The following is a 9,479-nucleotide window of genomic DNA, read 5'->3' as shown; positions in this document are numbered from 1 at the left end:
AAAAAAGTTAGTTATCGAGAACTGCTGTTAGTATAACAATTAAATATGCTGGTAGGCAGAAGCTCCAGGATTCCTTGGAGCCCTAAAGGTGCAGTACAAATAACCCTGGACATTGAAAAGTGTGTCCATACATATGAGTATAGCTAGTAACGTATCTGAGAAGATTTGCCCCAGACGCTTGCTGTCTTAGGTCATAATCATTAAGCATGATCATATGGGTGAAATTCTGCAATTCACTGACACCTCAGAGAGCCTGTAAAAATAAATGTGTTAAAATAAGGAATGGTGGCTCATACAGCTAATGAGGTACAAGGCAATGCTGTACCTAGATATTAATGATCTCAGATGGTGGTTTGATTGTGAGATGACTGTTGTTTTTTAAAGCTCAGTTATCCTATGGTGGTGCCTCAGAAAAAAAGTTACTACAGGAGAAAAATGTTACGTGTATGGTATTCTTCAGTATTTCGCAGGTTTTAAAATCTTTAAAATGCTGTTTACTTTCTACACTCTCTATTTTTTTAAATAAAATTTCATTTGTTGTCAGTACCCTGTACAGTCAGTGACCTATATCTTTGTACTTCTGTCATAGCATTTTTTTTTCCTAATGATGTGGGTGGCAGCCAAGACAGCAAATTCCTTTTGCTACCTCAGTATCAGGTGGAAAAATAAGATGTTGGAGAGAGGTCTGAAAAGAGCGGCAGAAATTATTACATGGGTGGGGAAACTGTTTCACAAGGAAAGATTATAAAGGCTAAATACATATGTCTTAGTTAAGTGCAGGCTAAGGACAAACAGTATTGGACTCACTGCTTCTATCATAAGCTGTCCTGCAGAGCAGAGCTATGTGGAAAGAATTTCAGTCTAATTCATTGTTCCAAAAAAAGAGAAACCCCGTGCTGAAAAATTTGGGCCTCTGCTATGATCTGCAGAGTAAGGAGGAAACCATGAACATCTCCACGATGTTTAATGAAGAGGCCCAAGCTTTATGGGAGACACAATTCCTAATGTTTTACACTGTAGGGCTCAAATCCTAGGGCGTCTGCCAATCATAAGCACTAACCATGTGTTGAAGTCTGCTATGTGATGGTAAAGACACCATTTGCTTGACACGATTCAGCTCTGAATCACGTTGCATCAGAAGGGACACTGCTAGGAGAAGGCTATTAAACCGCGTAGACAAAAAGCTCTTCCAATATGGCAATTACAGTCACTGCTTCCTAGTACACACACCTTATAGAATATGTCTTACTCTTGCTAGCATATTTGTCTTGGAAATGTGTCAAAATCTTCAGATTAAGTCCTGTAATGGATTCCAATAAATGATGGGTCTGGACCTTCTTCCCTCAGACTGAAATAATGAGCCGCATCTCTGATAGCATACTTCTCGCCGCAACCATTATCCAGAAGCATTTGTCAGCACACTGGTCGCCAAACCTCATTGCAAATGACTGTCATTGTCTTCTGTCACTCTTGACTGAATGTTTTTCTGTACTGAAATTGTGGTCTGAGGAATGCTGGAGATACAACCACCCTACAACACTTCTCCAGTCCAGACAAAGCAGCAGTTACCTCCCAGTTTATCATTGTCAGCAGTGTCTACAGAGCAGCAGAAGCACAAGCTGGTGTTCTGCGTGTACGGGTCTGTAGTAAAACCACAGCTAATGAGACAGTGCATGAAACTTTGATCTGTGGATGCAGCAGAGCCAACGTCTGGAAAAAAAGCTGTAAAAAGGATGGCACAGGGATTTGCAATCCTAACAGGTTTTTTTTCTAAAATTTTAAATGTGATATATTTTTCCTTGGCTTAAAGTTTAAATACCAACAATACTGGGATACAGCCCAGTTGAAGTGGTTACTGTATATTCCTTGGTACAAAAATAGCAGCAGCAAAACAAAGACAAAACGTCCCTTTGGTTTCTCTCTGGAGTGGGAGAGCTTCTTTATGTCCTGGTTTGTTAGAATTAACAATGAATGCATAAATCCCAGCAATGTCCTAGGCAAAGTGACGTCTGCCATATGCCTATTGTCAGTTTGTCTCTAGGAAAGAAGTTTGTATGATGCATTTCAACACAAATGCACAGATACGCATGCCCAAATGGGCAGTGGGTTTATGTAAAAGAAAACAAGGTCAGAAAAACATACCTTGTGCTTAAACAAGGTAGGAAAGTTTCTCATGGAATCATAGAATCGTTTAGGTTGGAAAAGACCTTTAAGATCATTGAGTCCAACCATTTTGTATTATCCCTAGTTCTTGTGGGAAAGTGCTCCACACACTTGTCTCATTACAGAATCACCCTTACTCTGAAATGTTCAGTCATGCTGTAGTTACTAGCTGTGATCTTCACCCCAGAGTGTAGCCTCTCCGGCATCTTGGTTCAGGCCACTGAGAGCCTTAGAGGTACGAGTCCAGTTTTGACTTAATTGGACAGGTGTGGAAGTCAATGCAGGGACTTGCTGCCTCCAGTGGCCTTTGGGTCAAGTTCTTCATGCTTAAATTTCAATACGATAGAAAAGAAAAAACAACATAATTGTGGCAATTTCTGATATAACTCCTTGTTCTATGCTAAACATTGTTATTGGCATCCCTGAGAACTGAGCACTGTAGCATCCTCATACGTTTCTGTGGCGTTATCCTCAGCTTCCCAAGTATTGAGTCCTTATTATCCCAATGGAACTGCTTGGTGTTTCTGATCTGTCCGGCTGTGTTTTCTTTTCTAGCTTTCCCCTATGGCTGCTACCACTCTCTCCCTCTTTACTTTGTGAACAAATTGCCTTGACTCACACATATCCCCCGAACAGTTGCCCTTTCAGTTCCAATGAAGGCTGAATCCCAAGGCAGTATAATAAAGTTCAAAATCTTTGCCACTTTTGTAGGTCATATTCCAGCTGATTCCCACACTAAAAGAGATCAGTAACACCAGATAGAAGATGAGCACGATAAAGCTCTCCAGTGCTGCAAGATTTAAACGTGTTTATTCTCATTTCCCTTTCTTTGGCTTAGCTGATGCCATGTTTGCCCCCCAACTCTGCAAGGTATTTGCAAGTGAAAAAAGACAAGCAGTTCATGAGTAAATCACAGAATACTGTGCTGTCATATAATAACTACTGCTCCAATCTCGTATTCAATAAAACTCATATAAACTGACATTTAATAAATCGTAATAAAATACTACCTCGTCCTCTGAAAATGTTTTGCCTCATGAAAGTTCTTGTCCAGCTCCCACCAAGGTCAGATGGAAACTTCCTATTTCTTTCCTTGGGAATTCATTTGGCCCCTGAGCCTCACAAGCACCGCTGAAGTAAATCTTAATGTTTTTAGGAGGGAGACACAGGGGGATAAATACAACATTTTCAAACCTTTATGCCTGTATTTGTGAACATAAATGCATCTTTTTAGACTTGCTGAATACTTGTACAACTGCTAGCTACCTAAGCAAAGAAAACCATAGAAAAGCCAAGAAGAATAATTTTTGTGTACATAAAAAAAAAAAAAAAAGGATTTGGTTCTGAGGCTTGGAGTCACAGACTGACAACTGATGCTTGAAAAGAAATTGTGAAATCTTGTCCATGGAATGTGGCAGGTTATCACATTGTGTATGCATGGAGTAATGCTGGGTAATCTTAACTCTGTGTTTTCGCAACTTTAAGTGCTTGAGTTTGCAACTATCTGTATTATTTGACACACTTTATTATGCATGTACTTACTGATTATTACATTAGCTTTCAACTAGTACTGTGGTGCCATTTGAAATACAGCTTCCTGGTTTAAGAGATATGTAAGTTTATATGGCATGTTGAGGAGCAATTATTATTTTCTCCCATATCAATATGAGAAAATGAAAGAGAGATAAAAGGGCTTAATGTACCTGGTAGCTAAATCTTAAATTCCCCTCTGTTTCTTCTTCACTAATTCCATTCATTCATTCAGGCTCAATAACCATTCTTATTCCTATATTTCATAGGAATGAATTATGGTAGTGATACATTACCTGACATAACTGAGCCCAAAACATGAACTAGTAACTGGAATTTTAGGAATTCATGTTAGATTTTCTCCATTTTATCAATATATGAAATCCGGGAGTTAAAATGAGCAAAAGAGAAAAAGAGCTTGTGCCCAAAAATGTGGTTTTGTGTTCTGAGTAGATTTTAAATGTTTAAGGACTTGTCAAGGAGGACAGATGGGAAAACAAAGCAGTCGGTGAATATTTTATCCAAATATTTAAAGCTTCATTGGTTTCTTTTTTCATTTAAATTACTGTCAGCCATATTTATCACATCTGATAATTTTAAAGAATTCTCAGTAATGGTTAGAAAAAAAAAGAAAATAAACTTGCAAATATGAAAAAGCATATCTGATTTGGAAATCACAGAAGAGACTGTGACTTGAGTCTGTCTGTAGTTGAAGGTAATCCAAATGTTTAAGACCTAGATCATAATGAAACTCTTAAATTGTGACAAAAGTACCAGAATAGTGACTTAGCTTATATGCAGTGAGGCTTGTGCAGGGACAGTTCCTGTAAATTCTGACAATGGGAATGTCTCACCAGTTATAAAACAACAACTGCAGAGAAAGATAATTCTCTAAGGTGATTAATTAAAAGATGGGTCATTTATTGCTATGGAATAGTCTTAGGGAAGTTTATATACATTTTTATGTAAAAGGTTTACCTATTTGTTACCTGAATCTTTTTAAGTTCTGCTAAGTTATTACCTGAAATTGCAAGATCTTCCTGAACCTACTTTGTTGATTATTGTAATAGTCTTCACAAAATCAGGTGAAGCCTCACTGCAGTGATTGCACATTGGTCATAAAAGTCATTATAAAATAGAGATGCAGGAGGGTTAGCCAAAGACAGCATTGTAGGTACAAAGCAAAAACTGTACTGGGATAATTGAGGAGGATGAGATAATGCCCTTGTATAATGGTATAAGAGCTAAAGAAAGATTTCATGCTAAACTAGTTTAAAATTTTTGCAATACATTTTATTTAAGACAGGGTAATGTTTTTCAGCTAGGCTTGACCTTTACTTTCAAACTTGTTTGCACAAGATCAGCAACTGTGCCTATTTTTGCACTTCATTTAATACCAGATTTTTATATGTCTGTCTTCAATAGCACCTGACCACATAATTTATCCTACACCAATCGGTAAAAGTAAATAAATAAATAAATAAAACCAGACTTTAAAAAGCTTCCAAATCCCTATTCAGCAAGATTCTTATATACCTATGAACTCCTAGCATGTGAAATCTCTCCATGAGTACTGTGAGCTTGAAACGTGCTTACTAAGCATGTGTGTAATTACCTTGATGAAGCCTGAATACGTGAGATTGTGGGCACGTGAGCTGTAACTGGGATGTGCTACTTGCACCTGAGTGCTGATGAAAGCCATGGTTCTCATATCAGCAGATCTTCTGTAAAATGGTGATTTTTTTTTCTCCTGACAGCTAAAGCACAATAGGAATTGCTTTACAACTGGTCTCCTATCATACTCTCAGCTTTTCAAGTAATGGCATGTTTTTAAGAACGTGAACTTTGCTAGCAGTAAGGTCACAAGAACACTTCAAACACAGGAAACTAAACTTTGCATTCAGATGTATTGCTGCAAAGTAATTTATTTCTAAAAATCAATTCCTCCTCCTCCACTCCCTCCTCCTCACAGTGTAGATCATCTACAAATCAGTGAATCCAGCTAATGCTCCTTCAGCTGAATGAGAGCTTGGCTAACAGCTGTAGTTCAGGCTCATTTAAACAAGGTGAGATCTATCAAGTCTTCCCATGCCTGGAAGGTATTTAGAGGGACCTAAACTCTCTAGCAAGTGTGTTATGTAATTTTAGAGATAGAGAAGTAAAGGGAAAAGGTGGCTTTATTGAGCAAGAAGCCCATACAGTTAAGATCGGTGCTGGAGAGCTTCATCATGCTATCTGTCTTCATCAAGTTTTCATCTCTGTGTGTTCTTACAATAGGTAACTTTGGGATTCTTTTTCAGAGTGTTTTAAGAGGCTTTTGTCTTCAAAAAAAGACAAGTGGATGAATTCTTGATTCCTATGAAGTCAGTAGCAGATCTCCCACTAGGTTCATGGAAAATATTGTTTCATGCAGTTTTGCACAGGGAATAAAAATATGGTAACTACTCATGATTAAGTTCATTTTCTTACCAATAAGCCTCTAGTGATTCACCTTGATGGTGGAATTACTGATGGACAAACCTCTTATCATGAAATGATTCATTTAGTTTTTGTCTGAGTAGTTGCGTTACCTAAACTTGAATCACTTTTTTTTGTTTGTTTGGTTTTTTCTTCTCTAGCCCCAGCAGAAAAAAGTTATTGCAAATGAATTCCCTGAATTCACTGAGCAATTTTCCTGTAAACAAAATTACTGACTGGAAAAAGGGGCTTGGCTCAACTGGTGTAGCTGTTTGTCATGTTTCTGAGCAAACAGTGCTTGGGTCTACTTTATTTTTCTCAGGTCCATCTTTTATAGGATAGGCTTTGCTACTTTTACCCTCTCTACAAGCAATCACCTAGCCCAACAGTGTATGTGTCTCAGCTTGGCAAGAACGCCTGACTTCTAGAAAACCTTCATCTTTAGAGTTGTGTGGTCTTGGTTGTTTGCCTAAGGTATCATTTGAACCTCATCACTGAATTATTTATGAAGAATTTGAGAAACGACTGACATTATAGACCTTCATGTGAATCTATACAAGAGCTGGATTGCTTGATTTAGTGTCATCTTCTTTTGTTGCAGTGAGTTTGGATCTTTGGAAAGGATCTAAGGAAATTATTGAAAGAGCCCAAAGTCAAGAAATATGCTTTACTTTTGATTTCGAAAGCAGTTAGTTCTGTAACTGTTCTTGGTTTTGTTTTGAGAGTAACTCCTAGTGAGTAAATCAGGCTTGTGGGGCTGTTCAGCCTCCTGCCTGGGTGAGCCTCCCCGTGCTGGCAGGACCTTCGCTTGTTCCACAGGAGTGCGGCTGCCAGGGGCTACCCATGGTGGCAGCAGGAAAAACAATTTGGCTTTCAGTATCCGGACAAAAACATTTAGCTAGCCTAGGATTCGTGAAGAGCCAGAGTAGAGGGTCTATGGTGATCTTAACCAACCAATAGACAGACTGTTGCATTTTGTGGGGTCATTTTTCAACTTGCCTGTCTTAATTTCTGGTTGTAAATGTCTCATTAGTGCCCCTTAAGAAGAAGAAGGTGTGGGGGGTTGGAAATCAGGTGAAAGATTAGAAACCTGGCAGAGGGGTATATACTCACTGTGGGGTGGGGGTTTTTTTGGTTGGGTTTGGTGGGGTTTTTTCATTGTTTGGAAATAATTCTGACTCTCTTAACCTGATTTTTCAGATATGAAGATTCACAGGTCTAGGAAGAGTCAAAATAAGGGGTGTGTGTGCATTACTACTTAAATCAGACCCAAGGTTTTTAGTACTGTTGATAGCAATAGAAGAAACATACCCACGTCTGTCTGAGAAGATGAATGTGGATCCCACGTACATGTGTGAGTTTCTAATGAAGCTCTGTGGAAGCTTTTTCTGCCTTTAGAAGATGTTTCTGTTTATCCTTGATAGAAATCCATTGTGTGTGCTATGTAATGGAATCTCTCTTTTTTTATTTGCATCTGTTAGCTTTTTATTGCAAATAGGGCTTTAAATCTTACTTTAGAAATGAGTATTGCACTATATGTCAGTGCATGTGCAAAGGAAGCCATTAATAATGTTCGTTATGAAAACCTGATCATAAGTGTTTTTAGTCCATTAGCCATTCAGCTTTATTTATGTCCTCTTTCAGGAAGAATTTGAAGCCAGAATTCAAAAGATGAAGTTTGGAAAAAGAACCACACATGAGGTCATAAAATGCTGTCACATTCAGGATGCTAGAAAATTCTTTTTTTTCTTCAAGGTTTTCAATAACCTTTAGGAAGAGGAATAAGTATTGCCACCATTAAATTACAGTGCTTTTAGGAAACAAAACTCTGGTGAAGCAAAGTAATCTGCTAATTTCATCGAATTAGAACGTACCACACTTCTGCGGGCTGTTTAAATGTACTGCAAGTAGCAGCTCTTACAGAGTTTTAGTCCCTTCCCCTTGAGGCTTATATGTTGTAACTTTATTCTTGAGTATTTGTTGTGACTGCCAAAATCTGTACCTCTCTGATCCTTTTTAGGACAGAAAACTTGTAAAATAAAATACTGACAAATGTGCAGTTGACTTCCCATCTTCGTGGACTTAGTCCAATGGACCTGCATTTGTTGTAGGTATTACTGAAAAAAAAAAAAAAAAAAAAAAAAAAAAAGGCCCTAGCTCCAAAGTGTCCTTGGGTCCTTTTTTGCAAAAGACACCCTCAGGAGTAAAATTTTGCACTAAAAAAAATCCTCATAGTACAAGCTGGGTAAAATCCTGTTCAGAAAGGAAAAGGATTTATCTCTCTCAAATAATAACTTGATTTTTTCTTGGTTTTTTTCTTTCTAAAATACTGTGGAATTTACATGATATATAAAACTGCTCGTAGTTGCTATTTTATCTGAAAATAATATCACCTCATACAGCTGAGCTTGAGAAGAAAAATAATGTTTCCTACAACTTCCTTGGAATATAGTTACTGTCAGCTCCTGAGATTTCCTGTGTATGTTTACTGTTTTAGCGTATCCCTGAAGCTATGACTTGATCTTGTTGCATTTAGAAGTTGTGAGTTTGGGATTTGAAATGTCAGCAGAGGGGCTGCTCTCGATGCATCACCGCTGCCAGAGGTGGCGGTGGCTGTGGCAGCCACTTCCAGGAGCTGCTGCTGTTCATATTTCACAAGAGCCTCAGGAAAAGAGGCTGTGTGAGAAATAGGGCAGTGCGAAAAAAGAAATGGTCTCGGCTAATCTGTCTTCATCTTTGCTCAACATAGTAAGAGGCGAGTTGATAGTGTATAATACAAATTACTTTGTGATGTATAGGGAGACTTTTTTTTCCCTATGATTTACATAAAAATGCAATGGTTAGCCTGATGTAATAATTTGGCATTCAGTGGTTTTCGATCGTCTAATGCTGAAAGGATGAAGTGTGTTTTGCATGAAGAATAGGTCACTAACTTCTGAATTAATTTCTGTAGGAGACAATATGAATGCAATGTTTTTAAAGCTTAATTTAGATTCAAATTAATGTGAAGACAAGCTCCTTGAGTCACCTAGTCTTCCTCTGTGGAATCATTTCTAATTGAATGTTAAGATCAAAGTTTAAGTTTATAAGAAAGAAAAACAAGTGCAGATAAATAGTTATTATCTGACATCCTTATGAAAATTCATGACCTGCCGCTTTATCAGAGACCTTTTAAGAATTCTAATTGTGAAGTATGCATAACTATTAAATGGCTAGAGCGCTTCAGTCTCTTGATAAGAAGCGAGTTAAATAATTGTCCTGTTTAACTTGTGCTTGTTAACCTTTAAGGTCAACTAGTTTGAACATACGTTTAATGAAATCCTGGAGCC

This window comes from Falco peregrinus, chromosome 11, assembly GCF_023634155.1.
Source record: "Falco peregrinus isolate bFalPer1 chromosome 11, bFalPer1.pri, whole genome shotgun sequence".
In the NCBI taxonomy this organism is placed as follows: domain Eukaryota; kingdom Metazoa; phylum Chordata; class Aves; order Falconiformes; family Falconidae; genus Falco; species Falco peregrinus.
Note: the sequence above shows the minus strand (reverse complement) of the source record.